Source organism: Botryllus schlosseri, chromosome 9 (genome assembly GCF_051294905.1).
Source record: "Botryllus schlosseri isolate E-star chromosome 9, Bs_hap1, whole genome shotgun sequence".
Taxonomy (NCBI): Eukaryota; Metazoa; Chordata; class Ascidiacea; order Stolidobranchia; family Styelidae; genus Botryllus; species Botryllus schlosseri.
In genome coordinates this window covers 5661398-5683910 of record NC_137244.1, presented here as the reverse complement: position 1 = coordinate 5683910, position 22513 = coordinate 5661398, and the positions used below count along the sequence as shown (strand labels likewise).

General features: G+C 40.4%; 1 protein-coding gene and 1 non-coding gene across 3 annotated transcripts in view; both read right to left on the bottom strand.

The window, feature by feature from the left end:
• LOC145446954 (uncharacterized) overlaps positions 1–22513 on the bottom strand; it is a 486702-nt gene that overhangs the window by 14318 nt on the left and 449871 nt on the right. The gene's annotated exons all lie outside the window — the stretch shown is intronic.
• Trnaa-ugc (transfer RNA alanine (anticodon UGC)) lies at positions 17842–17912 on the bottom strand. Its single transcript has one exon. It is a non-coding gene; the product is annotated as a tRNA-Ala (tRNA).

Here is a 22513-nt window from a genome sequence, read left to right as displayed (position 1 = left end):
GTGAAGACTCCGATATCGCGTTCTATGTGATATTATGCTCTTGCATTAAAAGCTATTGCTGCATCGATATATACAAGAAGAAAAGAGATTCCGAGATTGCAGAAGCTTGCAACGATCTTAAAGCTGCTATCTGTAAAGTCTTCGGGCAATGAAGCTAATATTCATACTATTCTTGCTGATGCTAAATTGGAAATCAACGGATGCTCCCGAATTGTTATACCCTTTCAGCGTGAAATATCACGAAGAGGACTGCTTAGCTACTGACCAAGAAGCAATGAAATTGATTTTACGTTATGCCGGAGCATATTCTTTGACTAACTGTACGCATACCGAAATAAACTATTGAATGATGATTTGTATTGTCTTGTCTCGACTTTGTTAGGTTGTGCTTTCAGTGCATACTCGTTACTCTCTCGTTGCGATATAGTGCTACTAGCTTCGTGGTTTTGACACAATTTTTTTTCTAACACTAAAGCTTTGAGAATAGAGAAAGAGGCACAAATGTAGGATGAGATTTATTATTCAGACCAAATAGGAATTTACCATTTTATTTTCCATTAACACATATTCAACCAGTAATTTAAAATTGCTGAGAATTTTGCATCCACCCAGCAGGGCGATGTCCGTATTGAGGTGGTGGTGGTGGTACGCCAGCATTCATTCCATAATAGGCGTTTTGCGGCGCTGCATTCATGGCATTAGTCGCGAAGTTCGCTTGAGGATGATCTTTCGATTGGATTTGTCCCGATTCTGCGATGAAGCGAGATGTTTCCTGCAGAATGAACGATAGCGTCCCACAGTCAGGATCCCGTACCACGTTACCTATATAAAAAGATATAGTTTATTAGTACAGAATTTCATTAGATATTTACAATCTAACATACTTGGAGAATAAATTGTAAATTCGTCTGCTGGGTTAATCTGCTGGAAACATTCAACACCATCACGAGTATAGGTCGCGACGAGGCCCCCTTTGTGTGTGAAGACGGCTTTGTATCGTTGAATGGCACCCGAAGTACGATGTAAGCGCAATTGATGATGATCAATTACATCATCATTTATGCTTTCAAGTCGTAGCTTCGATATGTTATTAAAAACATATAACTCTTTCTTCATTGTTGGACCACCAACAATTCTACTATCACCTCTTATTGCGATGCTCATATTGATTCTAAATTAATATAGAAAACACAATATAGTTATTATTCAGTGAAAACATGAATCCCCACACGAGAAAATAGATTAAGAATGAGTCTTGTTATTTCTTTTACTTAGTAAAGCACAACGACTATTCACTTGTTCATGCTCAACCCATACATTATCACAATGACAGAGATTTTCGAATAGTTTTCCACACATATAGCATTTGGCTAGATTTTCGAACCCGATATGAAAATAACCACATTCTGCTAATTGATAGGCACTACTGTTGAAATTTTCTTTGTAAGGTTCGAACGAACGTAATCTACGTTCAAAATTCATATTAAAAAACACAGCTTCGTTCTGCTTCGCATTTCGATTACAAATTTCATAAACGATATCACCGACTTCATTCTTCATTGCTTGATGTACACCTAACGGCTTAATAGACACCATCTCGTTATATTGAAGAACTGAAATATTTATAAGAATGGGAGCTTTTATAGCTGTGTAGAATGCGATGCTGTATTCTGATTGGGAGATTTTCAACTTTGAAATGCTTGGTGGTCGTTTGATTTAAATTTACAACATTCCAAAGTTCGAATATGTTGTTGGTTAAAAAATACATTGAAAGTATTGGTCTAGAACACGATACTGTATTCTGATTGGTAGATTTCCAGCTTTGAAATGATTGGTCGTACTTTGATTTAAATTTATGACATTCCAGAGTTTGAATATGTTGTTGGTTAAAAAAAAATACGTTGAAAGTATGGGTATGAATTGTAACGAACGTTACTTTCGCACACTTCCATTTATTTGAGAGTTCAATTTGAGTTTACTTTGTTTTAATAAATTTGATAGAGGTTCGTTTTACCGTCTACTATTCATTGCTTTTCAAACACTCAATGCATTGTTTGCTCTATCAACAAAGCGAAAAAAGACGGTTGGGAATGTCTTTGTTCGAATGGACTGTTACTATCTATCAATTTCAAATCCAAACGGTTAATGTTTGAGCGTTAGTGAGCGAACATTTTTCTTATGTGATTCTGGCGCGAGACATTTTCGTATAAGATAAGTCGAATGTGAAATGAGGTATCACTAAATCTGAGCGAATCAGTGGAAAGTATTCGAGATGTCTTTGCAAGTTGAAGTAATTATGGATGATGATAGTCAGCAGTTGCCAAGCCATCAATCAACCGGAGAAAGCAGTGACCATGCATTGAGTGTAGAAATTCCGAATCATATGAAATGTGATCAAATGGATAAAGATGATGAGGAACTCGTCGCTATGAATCGATACTTTAGACCCATAACGAAGATCCCATCTGCTAAAGAAGTTCTTCTGAAATCTTTGAGCGAAGAAGAATTTCGCGATCGCGTTGTCATACGTCAGATATGTCCCGCATTCAAAACTGATTCATCCCCATCAAAACAACAGTCTAATGACATCGAGCTAATTAGCAACGAGACCCAACTTAAGGATCAATTGATACCTCTGAGTCAATCAACACCAGTAGGTGAACAACCCGTTTATGACGTTGAGAAAGTGACTAGCGATCCGACCCCTTCTGTCAATCATCAAGCTTCGGGACAAGCAGTAGGCAATCCCGACACGGAAATGGATTTGGCTCTTGGTGCGGAGGCGATTGTCGAAAGTAGCGAACCGCTAGGTGAAATTTCTCGTGATAGCAATGAGATCGCGAAGCAAATCCTACTGCGACGTATAGAGAAGAGCACATCGCAAGTTACAGAGCAACCTACTTTTAGCGAGCTTGTTGCCGATTCCACTCATATCTCAAGTGGTTTTTCCGACTCTAATGTTGGTTCTATACCAAAGCCGAATATACTATCATCGCCAGATTCGTCAATAAGGATCTTTCCTAGATATTGGATCCAGCATAATCGCCCGGTCATTAACCCATCGCAATGGCATATAGGTGACACTACCAAAGCAGAACAGAAGTATGATGAGAAGAATCGCGTATTCATGCGTTGGCTAGTTGGATTTAGAGAGGCGACAGAAATACATGAGGGTTATCTCATGTATAGATATCTGGAAGAAAATATTGTTGAAATACAATATGGCGGACTGAAACGAAGTCTCAATTTTCTTCGCGCCGCTCTGATTGTAGCTGTCGGCGAAAGCTTGACTCATGAAAAATTACTTGCTCCACACTTCTTTCTGGAAGGGGATTGCCTTTCTGGAAAGGAAGCATTGCACGAAATGCTTTTCGGTAGTGAAACAGCAAATTATTTGTTGTCGAGTTTGGAAAATTTGAATGCTTTCAAATATTATGATGCTACAAAATGTGTTTCTGTGTTTCCCAACTGCGGAACGCTTTTCTTTGAAAATACTGCTTTACAGGAAACAATTCTGACTATACATCGTACAGCAGTGCAATGTGAATACGGGATTATTAATCCATCTTGCTGCTTCATGCTTTGTGATAAACAAAATGGCTCTGACTTGATGACTGTCAAACATCCTATATCATTCAAGGCTAAAACGGTCATTGTAAAATTTGGAAGGGGGATTTACGCACCTTCTCTGGCCAGTTTCAACAAACATGCCCGTCGTGATGTTCTGTTTGATTTAATAAAGAGAACTAAAACTTCAAATATTAAAGAAGTTAATGGCTGTGTTGAGAAGGATCCCTTGGCTCAAGTACTGTATCTCAGAGCATCTAGCTTCAGAACCAGAAAAGAAAAAGCTGATAATGATAGTCTTTGAATAATATGTTTTGCTTGTATGATTGTTATTTGCATGAACGATTGTTACCAATTCGAATTTTGTTTGCACCTTGACATTATGACTGAAAAAACTTGACTGATGTATATATTATTTGCATGAACGATTGTCACTAATTCGAATTTTGTTTGCAGCTTAACATTATGAATGATAACTTAGCCGATATAGCTGTATCCAGCACTCAGAGAGATATGACACAAATTAGTGATATGTCGGCCTTCTATCAAAGTCTCCTGGATCCACAGGAACCTTCACGAAAGCGTCCTCGTCAAGATATTGGTTCTTACTTCGAACACATGATGGATGATCATTTGAAAATGCAAGCGATGTGGAACCGCCTTATTTCGATGGAAGGATTCGAACAAGACTGGACAAAAAATTTTCTTGTCATTGCAAAAAACGCGATCAAAGATATCGAAAAACTGTTGTGTGACGATAAAACAGACTCGAATATTCGTGATACTGAGATTGCTAGATTGGACAGAATTAAGTTCATGTTTCTGTACGGTCTAAACCAGTGGTTCCCAACCTGTGGTACGCGTACCACTAGTGGTACGCGAAGGTCTTCCAGGTGGTACGCGAGTCGATTCTGTCTTTTTTTTCGATCGAAGGGAGTTATTAGTTCAGGTTAAGAACCGCTAAAACAATGGCATTACCGGCGATACAAGTGAACATATTTAAGTGTTCCCTTTGCTTCAGTTCAAGGGTGGCCAACCTGCGGCTGTAAGAGGGAATTTGTGAGGCCGTAGCCACGCAATTCAATTAGTATGTGTTGGTGGCCGTCGACTTGCAACTCGAATTTACGAATTGACTCCTATTTCTTGAAAGATTTCAATTAATCTTGATATTTTCTTTGGGCTGCGCACGATTCAATGCGATTACATTTTTCGATTTTAATATAGTAGCACCCTTTGCAATCAGAGCCCCACAATACAGATGCGAACATCAGTGGAAAATGATGCGACGTACATGGAAATATCAGCTCGGAATCGTGTGCTCGTCACCATACTAAAAATCCTGATGGGAGGTCAAGAAATAACAGCATGCTACAAAGTGACTAATACCAATTGGCCCACCCGAAGATGAATCATAATTTATAACTTGCTTTAAATTTTCGTAAACACCCTTACATCAACTCTATACCAGTGAATCTGATCACACTGGATGCGAAAAGATAAATGTTTGAGGGTATTATGTAAATAAACTACTGATATAAATGACGAAATTCATTGGTGAATCTGAATTTTTTCGCGCTTCCCGCGACTATGCGAACTTCCTTCCTTAACATTACCAGTGACCACTCGCGATTTTGGTGCACATAGTAAGCCTATCATTAAATACATTAGTCCGGAGTTCACCAGAAATGGACATAAACACTTTAACCTGGGTATTTGGCGTCCAGCAGCTCGTTCATTACGACTATGCCCCGGAATGCGGACGTAGGTTACACGAGTAGTCGAAATGCGGCCGTGAATGGCAGAAAGGTTGGCCACCCCTGCTTTAGTCATAATCTGGCGTTAGCCCTGCGTATGCTTTGTGATGAATACAAGATATTTAACTGTCAACGCGGACGTTGTAATTTGGTTTATTACTGTGGATGTGATGGATAATATAATATTTTTTCAATGTACTCAGAATTGCTATGTGGGCCGGATAAAATCGTCTGGCGGGACGTATATTTGACATCCCTGGCCTAGTTCAATAGAGTGTGTTACACCTCGCATAGGTCAAATACGTGATTATGACGTCATAAGTGGTGGAAACGCGAGTAACTTTATAGGTGGTACGCGAGCACTGCATAAAACCTCAAAATGGTACGTGGGTGGGAAAAGGTTGGGAACCACTGGTCTAAACCAATCTAAATTACGCTTGAGATATAATTTCGTTTTCTAGTAAGTGAAATTGTACTTGTTTTACAGATATAGAGTAAATATAGGTAATATTTTTCAATACTTTGTTGACACACGACTTTACGACTGGATACCGTATCATACAAGCGCAAACGGTAAGCAAAACTGCGATTGAAATAAGCTTCTCAATTTCTAATGTTCTATGTTTTACAGATAGCATAAATGACTCTACGCAGGCGATATTTGGATCGAGATTGGATCGTCGATGAATCCTTGGGCTTTGAAGATGCCGCCGTCGAAGTAATTGAAGAGCACTACGATTCGATCATTGACTCAACGTGGACGTCGAGAAATCGCGTGCGACATATAGTCAATATTCGGATGATTGAACGAGACCCCGCCGACATTCACGCGCGTATCGCAAGTATATACCCGCAACGATTTAGACAATTTAAAATAAATTATGGCTTTGGGCATCTACTATATAATCGTGAGTCTGAGCGATATACGTATTTTCACCCCCAATCATCGCAAGCTGTCCTCGATGTCCCAAGAACTATCATATCGCGTGAAGATTTTGATTCGTTTAGAAATGCAATTGATTTATCGGCCGGTTACGATTATGCGAATCGAGTCAGACCGAACACAAAATTTGTTTGTTCGGATGTGCTACACATTACTTTATTCCTGTATGAAATGGAAAGACCTTTACTTAGCGGAGGCGTTGTCTCAGAAGAAATGGAAAGATTATCCAAATGTAAATTTATCAGTGCTTTTATTCGTAATCGTGAAGGTGTACCATATACAGATAATCTCTGTTTGTTTCGATGCCTATCATATAGTTTAATTAAAAAACGTGACGAAAGTCATGTTTCTCAATTGACTACGCAATTTGAAAATCGTTACGGAATCTCAGCTGTTAATGGTATATCCCTCGAGCAACTATCGAAAGTGGAAGCATGTTTTAACGTTAGAATATTAGTTTACGAAAAACGGGAACAAACCACGGTCTTGCGACGAACTTCTAATGCACCTGGACTCACAATTCATATTCACATGTTTGAAAATCACTCTTGCTTAATATTGAACATAGAGAATTATACGTCTACTTTTATGTGTGATTCGTGTAAAACATTCTTTACCTTGAAAACTAGTTTGAAACGGCATATTGAAAATCATTGTGATTCTTCGAAAAGGTATCGGTACGGTTCTGGTGTTTATCGTCCTAGAGCGACCGTGTTTGAAGATTTGGAAAATGAAGGTATATTTGTTAGTAAAGAAAAACGTTTCTACAAATTCAGAATTTGCTTTGACTTTGAGAGTCTCTTAGTAAAAGAAAATCTCAAGCCCGATACAGCCAAAGTAAAATTTACCAGTAAACATATCCCGCTCTCGGTCTCACTATGTGATAATGTCACGAACGAAACAACTACATTTATTTCCAATGGCAACCCGCGTGATCTAATTAAAGAAATGGTCGATAAGCTTCATGAAATTCAAGAAATTGCGTCTTCGCAAATGCGTGCTATATATGACACCGAGTTGACTGCTCTTCGCGACTTGATTGAAGAACGTAAAGTGATTGATCCGATTAAAACGCGATCGTACCTGGAGTTGTTGTATCATCGCTTTGAAACGTGGTTAGATCAAATACCCGTAATCGGATTCAACTCGGCTCGCTACGATTTAAATCTGTGTAAAAAATATTTGATCGCTCTTTTGCGAGAGGAGAGCGGCTTTTTTGTATTGAAGCGAAACAGCAGTTATCTCACTATCTCCACAAATAAATTGAAATTTCTGGATATATCTCTATTCCTCGCTCCGGGATATAGCCTGGATGCGTATTTGAAAGTGTACGGTGATGGAGTAAACAATAAATTTTTCTTTCCATACGAATATATGACGCATATTGATAAATTGAAAGAAACATCACTACCGCCACACGATAGCTTTTATAGTAGTCTTCGCGGGCATAATATTACAGCTGAACAATACCAAGAATGCGTCGATACTTGGAAGCGTCTCGATATGAAAACAATGAGGGATTTTTTAAAATACTACAATGAATGTGATGTGGTCGGCTTTCTCGTCGCGGTAAATAACCACTTCGAGTTTTATAAAAAACTAGGGATTGACATGTTCAAAAATCACGTCAGCTTACCGAGTATAGCTAATCGACTTATGTTCGAACAAAGGTGGGAAATCGCTTTATTCAATAAAGCCAATGCCGATCTCCATCACACTGTCATTAATAACTTAATTGGTGGATTGGCACAGATTACAAACAGGTATGCAATGGCAGACGAGACCAAAATTCGCATTTTGAAGTATGGAGACGCGGCCAAAGACGTGAAATCTATAGTAGGGTATGATTGCAACGCATTATACTTGCACGCCATTGATCTCAATATGCCAACTGGATATGTCACCCGTTGGCTGTATGATGAAGTGAAACAGAAATTTCACAGAAAACAGACTTATCCGTCCATGATCGAACTCGAGTGGTTAACTTATCAAAGCATTGTTCGCGGTATTCCGATTCGTCACGCTTGGAACGGTCCGCAAGTTAAACTGGGAGCCCGTAGAATTAGCGTAGATGGATACTCAGCGGAGCGGAAGTTAATATTCAACATGGACGGATGTTGGTGGCACTCGTGTCCTTGTATATCTAATAATCAAAATATTAATCATAATCGACGCATTAAAACCGAAGAAACCACCGCCTATTTTGAACGCCTAGGATATCAGGTCATTCGAGTGCGCCAATGTGAAAGGAAAGCAATGAAGCGCGATCCAGACATTGCGCGCCTCGTTGCGCATTTACAAAGGAATGTGACAAAAGAATATTTACTCTCGCAAGAACAAATACTCGATCGAGTCGTTAACAATCGCTTTTTCGGTGCGATAGAATGCGACGCGCACTGCCCAGATCATTTGAAATCTAAGTTTGAAGAGTTACCGCCTTTCTTTAAGCACATCGAAATTAATGAATGTGATATCGGTCCACATATGGCTCAATACGCAAGGGAAAACAAAGTCAAGTTTCCAAAAAAAGCGCTCGCGTCCAGTTATTTCATCGAAAAGCAATTGGTTACTACCGACTTGTTGAGTTGGTATTTGCGTCACGGAATGGTGGTCACACGTGTTTACCAAGCTTTGGAATATGAGCCTAAGAGACTATTTCGCAACTTCGTAGATCGCGTAACAACGCTACGGCGTAAAGGTGACGTCATTCCTAGAGACCATGCACTTGAAATACAGGCATTAACCTTCAAGAACCTTGGAAACAGCGCGTTCGGAACTACTATACAAAATCCAGCCAAATATAAAAATCACAAATATGTGACTCGCGATCAAGTTCAAGCGCTCATCAAGAAACCGAATTTTATCGACGTCGATGAAATTGATTCGGACTTAATTGAAGTAACCTCTCGTCCCGATACGACTCGTCTTGATCAACCCGTCATCGTAGGGTTCTTCATATTTAATCACAGTAAGCAACGGATGTTGTCGTTCATGTATGACTTCCTCCACGTGTACATAAACGATTGTGATCAATTTCATCTTGAACTTGACACCGACAGCTGTTACCTTGCGATATCAGCTGATTCTATCTACTCATTGATCATACCTTCAAAGCGCAAAGAGTTCTTTGAAGTTCATGATCAGTGGTTGGTTCAGCAGGCGTGCGTTAAGCATAAAACAGACTTCGAGAGGGACCCAGTCGCTTTCAAAATCGATGAACCGTGCTGTATCGCTGCTCATAATTACTCGAAGCGAACACCGGGTTTGTTTAAAGTAGAATGGAGTGGACGGGGGTTTGTTGGCCTCAATTCAAAAACCCACTATTGCTCGGGTGATACAGATAAATATTCATCAAAAGGTTTGAGTAAAACGGCCTGCAAAACTTTCAAAGATTTCAAAGGTGTATTGCAAAACCGTTCTATCTCCGGTGGATATAACTCCGGATTCCGCTGCTTTCAGGGAGAAATATTCACATATCATCAATATCGTTCCGCTTTATCATACGGTTACTATAAAAGAATTGTACTGAGTGATGGGATTCATACTGTACCGCTTGCGTTGTAATAAAATGTTGACTGTTTTGTAATAAAAAATGGAGCGTGCACGTGTCTTAAATTCTCCGTTCAGGATGATTATAGCTGGACCTTCGAGCTGTGGTAAGACATGTTTTGCCTATCGACTTGTGCAAAATGCCAAGAAGATCATCGCGCCTTATCCAAGGAAGATTATTTGGCTGTACAATAATTATCAGCCGTTATACGATAAAATGAAGGGTGTGAAATTCCACCAAGGTCTAGACGAGTTAGAACATTTACAGCAGGGTGGTAATGGACACACTCTGATAATACTAGACGACATGATGACGGAAGCACAACAAGCGAGGGACCTATTCATACGTCATTCCCATCATAATAATGTCTCAGTAATCCTATTAGTCCAGAACATATTTCACCGAGGTGGAGGTTTTCGTGACGTCACTCTCAGCGCTAGCTATATTGTGGTGTTTAAAAATCCACGTGACGTTTCACAAATACGTTACCTGTCACGCCAAATGTTCCCGGACAATCCTACTATGCTTACAGAAGCATACAAAAGAGCAACTCGCGAACCTTATTCTTATATTGCCATTGATTTAACCCAAGAGACACCGGAAAAGTATCGACTTCGTACCAACATATTTCCGGACGAACGCTTGACTGTGTATTTGGAATAAATAGCGCGCTGCTCGAACGATAATCATCATTCGGGATGGCTAAGGACGCGCGAAGACTCATTTTGAAAAAACGTTTAAAAGATCATCTTACCAAATTGAAAACTTTACGGAGGGCTAAAAACCCTGAACGTATTCAGTTATTGAGACATAAGGAATTTGTCGTAGTGTGTGCGAGTGTCTTCGAAACCTGGTATCGGGCGATGTACCTATTTCTAAAGCAAGAAAATCTAAATTGAAAAATCACAAATCCAGTATACGGAAGGTCCTGTGTTGCAAAACTCAAAAAGGCAGACGAAAAGTTTTGCAAAAGGGAGGCTTTCTTTCGGGTAAATACGTGTAACTTTGATTCAATACTGTATCTAACGTTATTCCGTTCCTAGCCATTTTGAGTGCCGCTATTCCGATACTGGGAAGCCTCTTGGGCGGACTGACGAGAAATGCGTGAGCTCTATTTTCCACCGCTACTAACAAAAGATGGATACGAAAGGAAATTTGACAAACATATTGCCAAAATCAGAGACTCGGATTTGACTCGCGTGCAAAAACTAGCGCTTTACAAACACGGTATCAATGTCTTGAGAAACCTGAGAAAGAATGACGCGGCGATAAAGGCGCTCGCAAACGCTTCGTCACTCGACGATAAAAACGCGTCGCCGCCCGTCATTAAAGCAGACGCAGCGCGCGCGCCACCATCTGATGACACAAACGCGACGCCGGGGCCCCCGCACGCGTTTAATTGGAGCGTTACTAAACAGGAGGGAGATACTCCAAAGAAGAAAAAACCCAAGAAAAAAGCAAAGAAAAAGGTCGACCTCAAACCTCCGCTTAACTGGAAAGAACTCGATACTCCGCGTCAACAAAAGCCCAATCAACGCTACTTTGGAAAGCAATGGACAAACTAGACTACTTCGATCCCAAAAAACCCAATTCTTATAGGGGTGCTTACCTACAGAAAGACAGCGAGTGGTTGAAGGGACAAGATAGTTATACCTATCACTTTCCCATTCGAAAAAGATTTAAACGTCGCCAAGTTGTTGTGTCAGGGATCGGAGCGCAGTTTCAAAGCGATTTAATCGACGTACAGTCTATTTCGAAATACAATCGTGGATTTAGATATATTATTCTTATTATTGATGTTTTCTCCAAGTATGTGTGGATGATTCCGATTAAAAATAAATCGAGTGACAACATGATATCTGCTTTCAAAAAAGTTTTCAAAGAGAGCCTTCCATTAGTGCTACAGACAGACAGAGGTACAGAATACACGAGTCGAGCTTTTCAGAATTTTCTCGGAAAAAACAAGGTGCGGTACTTTTACACGAAAAGCGAATTGAAATCTTCGATTGCGGAAAGGGCTATCCGTAGTTTCCGTCAAATCTTCTACCGCTATTTCACGAAAAATAACACCGGAAATTATATCGATGTGCTATATGATATGGTCTATTCGTACAATCACACCAGACACCGCTCGTTAGGGATCCCTCCTAGTGAAGTTAATAGACATAATCAAGAAAGCATTTGGCAAAAAATGTATGGATTTCGCGACTCCAAACTACCCACTTTAGCGGTCGGGACCCCTGTACGCATCTCGAAAATTCGCAATCTGTTTGAGAAGTCTAGTCGGCCCAACTGGCAACCCGAGATATTTTACATTGTCAAAGCCATGAAAGGAGATCCGCCAACCTATCGCTTACGTGATTACAATAACGAAATAATTGACGGACAATTTTACAGACAAGAAATTCAACCCGTTACTGAACCGCAAAAATGGCAAGTCGAAAAGATTATAAAGAGGCGACGGCGTGGTAAACGTAGTCAGTTTTTAGTGAAGTGGTTGAATTATGGACCGGAATTCAATACCTGGGTCGATCAAAAAGATATCGTCGAACCGTAACTTTTATCAATTCATTGCTCAAGTTATAATTATACTGCTCATCGTGAGTTTTTCGCTGTATAATTTGAGTGTCGTGCAAGACAACAAAGAGCTTTGGGTGTCGCTGTTATCTTCGTGTGTGGGATATATGTTACCGGCTCCAAAGATACCCAAACTATGAGTTATATTACGTTATTTTCCAATACCTCCATGGGCAGGTTTCCACAAAATACAGCTGCGGTTTACACCAACGAACTAGACACCCCAAGAAATGTAGAAAGAAGCGAAGTCGCGTTGACTGAGATTGGCTTCCCAACCGATTTTAACGAACGGATCGCAATCACAAATAACTACTACGGTTTCGACATTATGGGTCCCAGTGAAGTCACAAGAAGATTGAAGTTCAAAATTGGTGAATATGAATCTGTATATGACATGTTTAAATCGTTGGAGAGCATTAATCCCGATGTGAAAGTCAAGTGTTTTCCTGAAAGTGATAGCCTGACGGTTTCGATTCCACACAAAAACATTGCAGCTAGTGCAACACCGGGAGAGAATACGCGATATCGAATCGACACCAGAGAGTACGATTATACTGGAACACTTGAGCATCTAGAATTGGCGGTAGTTACCCTTACTCTCCTACGTTTCATATTACCGAAGAATAGAGCAGACCTATCCGCATACTTTTTCACTGACAAGACAATACATCTCAATTTTGATGTACGACCCTTGTCGAAAATCGATTTCGTATACGTTCATTGCCACATCATTGAACCCCAAGAGTCTAGCGGTTCACTACAGCGTTTATTACGAGTTGTAAAAGTCGAAGGAGATAAGAAGGTGTTTTCAAAATATTACGTAAAACCTTTCTTTCTTCCGCTAAGTATAAATAGATTGGAACGTGTAAAAATTTCCTTGCTGGATCACAAAGGTGGTGAAATTCCGTTTCGAAGCGCTCCATCGAGCGCTGTACTTCAATTCCGAAAGCGCGGTATCGCACTATGAAATACATTCACATTAGCAGTTTGGAATCAGATTTTGTTCTCGAGCTAGCACGTCCGATTACAGGAAAATACGAACTGGGCCTAGCGGAGTTCTCGATTCGCAACGAGTTCCAACCTACTATACCCGCTTTCGACGCTCTGTTATGGCAATTTCAGGATGAGAAAACATCGCCTCTGATTCAAGTGGGAAGTAAAAATCATTATTATTACCCCAAGGGTAATTATTATGACTTCAAAAGTTTGATTGATAGAATCAATCGCACGCAGGACCAAGTATATATTAACCAGCTAGGAAGTTCTACTGGTATGTTAGTCATTCCACCTTACAAATCGGGTGCGTTTCCTAATTTCCTGAAGAATCCAACCGGAGTCAGAAATCCGGTTTTCGTGTATGGAAAGCTTCAGAAGAAAAAGCTGCTAGGAGGGAATTATTTAACTTCAGAGATCACTCTGAGGGATTCCATTACGCCTATCACCAATTTATTAATTTATACCGATCTCATTCGACCGCAATCAGTCGGCGACACGAAAGCTCCGCTATTACGAAACATCCCCATTACGAGTAGTGTCAATGAATATCAACATCATATATTCGAAAAAATATACTTTTTCCCTATGATTACGGAAGACACTCGTCGAATTCAGATTAGTATCAAAGACGATAAAGGTACGGGTATAAATCTGAAGGGGTCCATGATTGATATCACACTTGCTTTACGTCATCATGAGAGCACATTACTGTTGTGATCGCGATGCCTTTCAACAATACTATCGTGTGCAAAGTGGTAATGGCATAAACTATTTTCGAGGACGAGTGCAAAGAGGACACGGTTTAGGAAATCTGTTTCGTAGTTTGGGACGAAGTGTTGTACCATTGATATCAAAAGGGGCGAAAGCTCTCGGCAAACAACTACTCCATACAGGAGCAGAAGTAGCTTCTGACGTATTGCGTGGGCAAAACGTCGGTGAAAGCTTCAAAATAAGAGGTAAACAAGCAGCTAGCAAAGCTCTTGGCAACTTCCTAGGCAAGAGAAAGGCACCTAGAAAAAAGACCACGAAAGGGAAAAAGCGGCGACGGGACATTTTCGATTAAATAGAACTCTCCCTACTTTATTTTTCATTAGCTAGCAGACTCGCGAAAGATGACGGAGCTAATTCACGCGAAATCTGCCGAAGGCGTACATCCTAGCTTGGATCTTTTTCAACTCCCACCTACCCAAACAAGCGTGGAGAAGAAACGGATCATTAAGATTCCACCTGTGTCGGACAACGCAAGCGTAATTATTTACCGCTATGAAGGATGTGACGATTTTATTGATTTAAGCGAATCCTATTTTTTATTTCACTTGAAACTATTGAAAGGCGATGCGGATCTAGCTGCCACGGACAGCATTGGAGTTGTGAATAACATTCTTGATTCTCTAATTTCTCAACTTCACATCAAAGTCGGGAACCATACCCTGAAACAAGACGTGAAGCTACAATGTTATTCAGCCTACTTACACTATCTGTTCACACCTCACGACGTGCAAGAGACAACACTTCTTACACAAGGATGACTCAAGGACACAGAGAAGCAATTAGATGACTCGGCCCTAGGCAATGATGCGGCTAACAAAGGTCATAAGGCGAGAAGTTTGCCGTATGCCGGGAGCAAAGTCGTTGAAATTCGCGGTAAAATACATCATGGGTTGTGTTTGCAAGACCGCTATATTTTGGACGAGGTTCCGTTAGAGTTCGAATTAACATTGAATCCGAAAAGTTTCTTTCTGTTTGGAGCCGCTACCAGCAATTTCAAAATCATCAAAAAAGAATTGCACCTATGCGGAGTGCGGGTAACCGAAGATGTAAAATCTGCCTTGATGGTAGACGCACCGGCTAGGTATCCCTTTATGGACATGAAGCTGCTGACTCGAACTTTTGCGGCTAACACCACTCAAATCGATATTGGTAATCTGTATTCGGGAACCCTGCCGACTCGTTTGATTATAGCAATGGTGAAAACCGAGGCATTTCAAGGAGCATTAGATAAGAACCCATATAATTTTATTCATAATAAAATGAATCGGGTTGAATTGAAAGTAAATGGTTTCCTTATGCCAGAGGGTGGCTACGAACTTGATTTTGAAAACAATCATTATTCCGAGGCCTACCTAAATCTCGTTCAATCTATGGGTGCCATCGAACGACAAAAAGGCTTGATTTCACCTTCCGAGTTCGCAAATGGATACACGCTTCTGGCATATAATTTGCGAGGTGACGATTTAGATGACTGCTTCGAGCTGCAGAAAAGTGGAACGATCAGTCTTCGAATCACCTTTCCTGCAGCAGGTGTTGAGAGTGAAACGACACTGCTGTGCTTTATGGAATTTCAAAAAATACTGGAAATAAGCCAAGCTCGCACGGTGACCGTGATATGAACGGACAAGAAATAGATGAAATATTGTATAGTTACCATGCTACGAAACAACACTATCTAGGGAATTTCCCTATTGATCAACTCCCTCAGCGCCCAAAACCTCCTTATTCAATTGTCATCAATTATGATGAAAGTCACAAGGAAGGTAGTCACTGGGTTTGCATATATGCTGATCAATATGAAACCCATTTTCACGATAGTCTGGGTATCACTCCATTCAGGATTGAGATTGCGAGTTTCCTTGATCCCGAAAATTATACTAGCTCAATAAAACCTTTACAGCATGAAAGGTCAGACGCTTGTGGAGCTCATGCAATTGCATATATCGTGAAACGCTCTACTGGTATGAGCACACTACAGTATTTGGATCACTTCGGTGATGATCGAAAAAAGAACGACGATATCGTAGTGGACTTCGTTAGAATCTTGAAATGGGAGCAACTAGTTTCACCATCATAGAATACTTTGGAGATGATGAGAAGGCCTACATGAAAGTCCAAGGAAAAATTATTGTCATGAATGCAAATCGTATTCATAGAATTTCTTTCGAGCCGTTTCACATACGCATTTACCCGCATGATAACGAAGTTACAATTTTCCGCGGGTCTGATTGGATACCAGTGCGTTTTCCTAAAAATTGTCTGTATATAGATGTGTTGTCGAAGCATAGAATTATTCGTCGTAACCGCGGTGAACTTGCCGTTTTTCGTAGACTAAAATTATGGGAATTTTTGAGAAATCGCTTTTAATAAATTCGTGTGTATTCATCAGAGTATATAAGTGGTTATTGCTCGGGATCTAGTCAGTGTCATCATGAATGCGCTTATAGTATCGATGTGTTATCGCGGAAAGCCGCACCATGTCGAAAATGAAGGAACGTTACAAGACATTCAGATTATGACAGATATCTTAGTACAGAAATTCAAATTCAAGACTGAAGATATCAAAGTGTTGCGTGAAGAGCAAGCCACTCTTGGAAATTTTTCCAGAGAGCTTCAAACGAAGGCCGATAGTAGCGCCAAGATAAACTTCATATATTTCGTCGGTCACGGCTTTTCATGTCCAAATAACACAAAAGAAAATGATCCTGAAGCTCGCGATTCCGGATTTGTATTTTATGATAGGCATCTACTCGATGATGATATGTGTGAGCTATTAAAAAGCTTTCGTAAAGATACAAAAAACCTACTCATGTTTGCGCAGTGTTATAGTGGTAACTCTGCCGATTTGAAATTTCATTTACGAGAAGACGCTGCTTCGCAAGCACTCAAGCGCAAACGAGACGTAAAATCCAAAACTGTTCTCATAAGTGCAGTTAGTGACGATCAAATCAGTTGGTGTTTTGAAGACGGTAGTGCTTTTGCAAAGAATTTCAGAACCGTCATACGTGAACACGACGAAATCAAATTCTTCGATCTTATGCGTAAATTGCGACAACTCGATAAGAGACAAAAGTGTTCGATATCATCAAGCTTCAAATTGGATGAACACGATCATCTCATTCGAAAAAGAAGTTTCAGTTGGATAAAATCTCAATGGAAGAAATCGAAATAATAACTATCGTTGCAACCGCGCTGTTATTTCTGGAATTCTTATTATATACGCTATTTTGTTGTGGAGAAGAATGTGAACGTAAATCATGACTATGGCTCGCATTTGTATTGGTCCCCTACGCTTGAGTAGTAATGGAGATCGTAGCTATTATGAAAAAACGATTGTATTACCGAAAGTGAGATCTATCACTATTCCATTCTCATGTGAAATAATGTATCGTAGCAACAAGATCGTAGTGAAGAAACTACATGTCCGTCACTACGGTAAGATTGAATCTCCGACAATCACTGTCTGCAAAGACAAACATTACTGTTTACCGCGTGGGTCTCCTATTGTTATAGAATTTAAAGGGAATGCGATCGTTGTAAACAATATAATCGTATTCGAAGCGTTACACAACGCACGATTTTATAATGCTTGTTACTAGTTTGATATGTCTGTAATAAAATCGTAAAACAGCTACGGCTCCTCATTCGTGTTCTAGTCAGATACAGCATCAATAGAAAAGTCGTGGAGACTACGGGAATTGAACCCGTATCTTCTATTTGCAAGACAGATACTCTACCATTGAGCTAAGTCCCCATTCAAACGAATAACATCGCAAAAAGACGTTGAGTTTTTGTTATTTATTACAAGAACAATAAGGAATGTATAATGCAATTCCACGCTACTCGCGGTGGATTAAAACAACACTATTTTTCTTGCTGGGTGACTTGCGTATCTTCCATTGCATGTCTACGGGTATATTGAGTAGCTAGTTGGAAATAACGTTCCTTATTTTTCAAATACATTTCAGCGCTCTCTTGATCCATCGGATCATAAGGGTTCGGTGAAGCGAGCAATGAACGTATTGATATCAGTAAGGTGGACGTTGTCATCACTGGTGACCATTCCTTTTGTAAAATATCGACACATATGGTACCTTTACAGCTTACGTTAGGATGGTATATCCGTGTTTCAAATCGCATTTTAGGAGGCTTGAATGGATACTCGGTAGAATATTCGATTGATAGTCTAAACACACCACCTTCGTAGGGCGTTGCGCTTGGTCCTTCGATCGTTGCCCACCAACTATACATATTCTTTTCATCGAATGGTCCTGCTCGGATAGCTTCGTAAGCATTCTGCTTGAATTTTTCTTGTTCATATATCAATCGCTTCAAAGCACGCATGCCTATCGAATGATAGTATTCGAACTGTCGCACTTGCTTTCAAATAAATTATAACTCAATCTAATTATACATGTAAATAGAAATAGTTTACAGAATAATGAATGATTTGATTAACGTATGAAATGACATGCGTCGCGCATTTCAAATCTACAACAACTCTTCATGAAAGAAGGATGTAATTCCACATTGACTCCTTGGGTAATAGTAATATCATTTCCGGATATGCAGACATCTTTATCATTAATCTTTATTGACTTTTCTTCATCCCCACTTATAATAACACATGTATATCCTTCATGACGTTTTATTTTGAATTGCTGTTTCAATTGTATCACTTCTACACCAGTTAATACTATACTCTTTGACGTTTGATTCATTATGATCTTTGTTGAAGACATGAATTTGGTATCGTTGATCACTATTCTTCCCATCATTGAGCAATTTCGTAATGAATAGTGCAGCGCATCGAACGTAACTGAAATAGTAAGTGAACTTCTCCGTGGAATAAACATATATATATAATTACAAATCTGTCACGTGATCAAAGGTGTGTATGGTGCAATATCGCTAGGTTTTGGACTTGTCTACGGTATTAACCATTGCGCAATACCATAACGCTCGCTAGCACACACCCCATTATGCTGTCACGGTTCGCTCTCCTAACCCACACCCATTAACACCCATTATGCGATCAGCTGACGCAATCATTGTCAATACAATAACGGTCACGCCCGTTTATTGTCACCCATTGTCCCTATTGAAGCACTATTGATATAACTCTTTCGCGCGCTTTTCTCTGTTTGATTTGAAATTCAAAAGTGGTCACGTGATTAAATGCTGCGATTTAATTGGTCCGCATGAAAACTAGCTGATATATACTACTCCCCCCTGAAAGTTGAAGCTGGTTTCATATGAGCAGCAGTTGAACATGGGTCGGCCGACCCCAAGGAACACACGAACGCAGTCGCTCGGGGCATTGCTTGTCTTCGCCCACGCGGCGGCTCAACGGGAATCTATAGTTCATATTCCCGAGTCTCGACGCGGAGATTGGCGCTTCGGCGCGCACTGCAGCAACGCAACTGAGCCCGGAGGAGCTGGTGTGAGTCCCGGCGAGTGAGCGTTTTTTGTTCTTGGTAAGGGGCGGAAACTCGGCCCTGTGGTCTGATTTTCTTACTCTAAGTCGGGGGTTCTCAACCTGGGGGCGCGCCCCCCTTGGGGGGGGGGCGTGAAACATCTGAAGGGGGGCGCGAAGAAGCGGTCACCTGAAAAACATTTTCGCGCTCGGCGCGATTTACCTCCAATGCACGCGTGTTTCTCTCTATATAGCCCAAATTTCATATTTTTTATTCTCTCATCAACATTCAAAACCGTCCATACCACCAAACAAACTGTTGGGGTTGCTAGCATCCCAGTTGGATTTTGTGATATGACGATAAGGGGGGGGGGGCGCGAAATTTTTCACTATTAAAAAGGGGGGCATGTCTAAAAAAGGTTGAGAACCACTGCTCTAAGTGAAGAAATCCAACTGAACACGGATAAACGGCGGGAGTAAGTGGTAACCCGTCGGTCGTCGCAATAATCAGTACACACTACTCAAGAAGTACCTTTTTGTTTCAAAACGGTTGGTGACCCCTGCTCCAGTAGATAGCTGGGTTTGAAATGCATACCTCTTCCCCTCAAGAAAAAACATACATAGGCTATTTTATGGGAACAGTCATTTCGGATCCGGTCATTACCGCGCCACGATCCCACAACACACCAAAAGACATATGCAGTTTCGGCCAACACGCAACTCCACGGGATGTGATACCAAAGAAATACCTTGGCCGAAACTTAGGGTATTCGTCCATTGTCAATAGCCGCGCTGGGTGGACGTGACTATAATAACTCCTGTCCTTCCAATCTGGCACCACAATGCAAATGTCACCTGGCGCATCCACAAAGGAATAAAGCCATGACAATTTGTGTGTGCGTCTCACAAAAGATATTCTTTTAGTCTGCTACGTTTGGGCGAGTACAATATCTTTTGATTATACAACAGACTGGAGGTCGCGAAGTAACAACATAAAATAAAGTAATTATAACAACATACCAGATGCTATGATTATGAATTACGTGCCCCAGCTCTACAGGTAAATCTGACACTCGGGGTTGAGAGAGGTTATAAATGAATAGTAATACAATGCAATTACCAATATTATTGACGAAATTCAGTTTTGAAAATTGACCAACGGTTGGACAGGGGGACGAATTGCTGTTTTGGCTGAATTGCTGATTCTAGCCACAACCCACGCTAACATGTCAGGCTATATAAGCGGATGGTTATGGCGGCAGGTCCAAATGCTAAGTAACGAACTGTGAAATAACGATTGACGCCCGTTTCAAGTAGTTATATGAGAATAAGATATAGTGACCATAAAATTTCTGCCTTCAACTTAATACATATACTGCGGGCTGCTGTTACGAGAAACGGCTAAGCACGGCTCGGTTATGATATATATCAGCAGCTGTTTATTTGTAATGCTTCGTTGTGGAAACTGCAATGTTTTATTCGACGAGTACAAAATTCCGAATCTTCGTCAGGTGCACGTGCGTACGTAGGTCTCCTTCTCGCCAAGCAGCAACGGTAAACTGCGTTTAACTAAGCACAACCAAACATCAATACATAAGTACTATTTGAAGCTACAGGCAGAGTGGTGATCAATATCCTACGGCGAGGTAGGGGCTTCTGCAGTGTATTGATAACCCGATATACACCACGGGAGGTGTTCTTACAATCAGACTACAATGTCCATCGCATGTCTGTTTACTATGTGTGGATACTTCTTACGCAATGACGAGCGGAGCTAATACTTCTGACGTAATAATGAGTCAGTGGCGTTTGAAAACAGACGTTTGTGCTATCGCTAACGCGGTATATTATCTCATTCTTGTTCACGAATATTCAGTTTATGTCGTAGTCCTTGTACAAACAAAAAGTAATCGTTCTTTCACAAAAAAATCGATTAGATATGGGAAGTAGTCGATTACGATTACGATTACTTCGGATTTTTTTCGAATGTAATCGATTACGATTACGATTACTTCAAAATGCTGTAATCGTCGTAATCGATTACGATTACTAATCGCGATTACCCCATGTCTGATGAGGTGATGTTGATTACGAAGTATATTGATCACGTGATTGATCCTTATAGTTATTGTATAAACCCCAAATTATTATATATGACCGATTCCAGGTAATCCTAACGTTTACGGCGATTGCGACTTCAATATATCGTTATTCTTATGGACGCGGCGGTGATTCGTACTTTCGGGTATAGACTGCGTCGGCATGTCGTACTTTCAGCGAAAAAGGTGTGAAATAGTTTGCTAAATCTAGGAATCAGTCGCATGGTAATGTTTTGGTAATTAGTTTGGCACAGAGCCGGCGTAGACGGCGATTCGAATATCAACAATAACCACGCTCACAAACTAACACTTCAAAAAGGTGTGAGATAGGTTACAAATCCCGCGATCGCTCACAAGATAACACCTAAGACATAACCATCATTCGCGACTTGCTGTTACATACATTCCAATCAATCACAAGGTACTATTTTGGTACTTAGTTTGTCGCAGAACTGGATTTCACTGGTAAGATTTAATATGTAACGAATAACAGAACCGTCGCAGACGGTGATTCGAATACCGACAAATTCTCACTTATTTCTGATCCATCCCTAATCCTCTGTGAAGTTGACGCTTATTCAAAAAGGTGTGAAATAATTGTAAAATCCCACGTCACTGACGCGATAATGCATCAGGCATAGCGATCTAGTTATTGTACGGTGTCGGAATCCATTCGCGAGATGTTCTATAGGTAAATTGAGATAATCCGAAACCGAATATTTTGACTTTGGCGTAGTGTGAATTGAAATAGGATTGACAAACATGACTACCAACTTTCCCACAGTCCCATTTCGATATTATACGCACATTGATTTGAAACAAGTAATGAAACATTGCAAC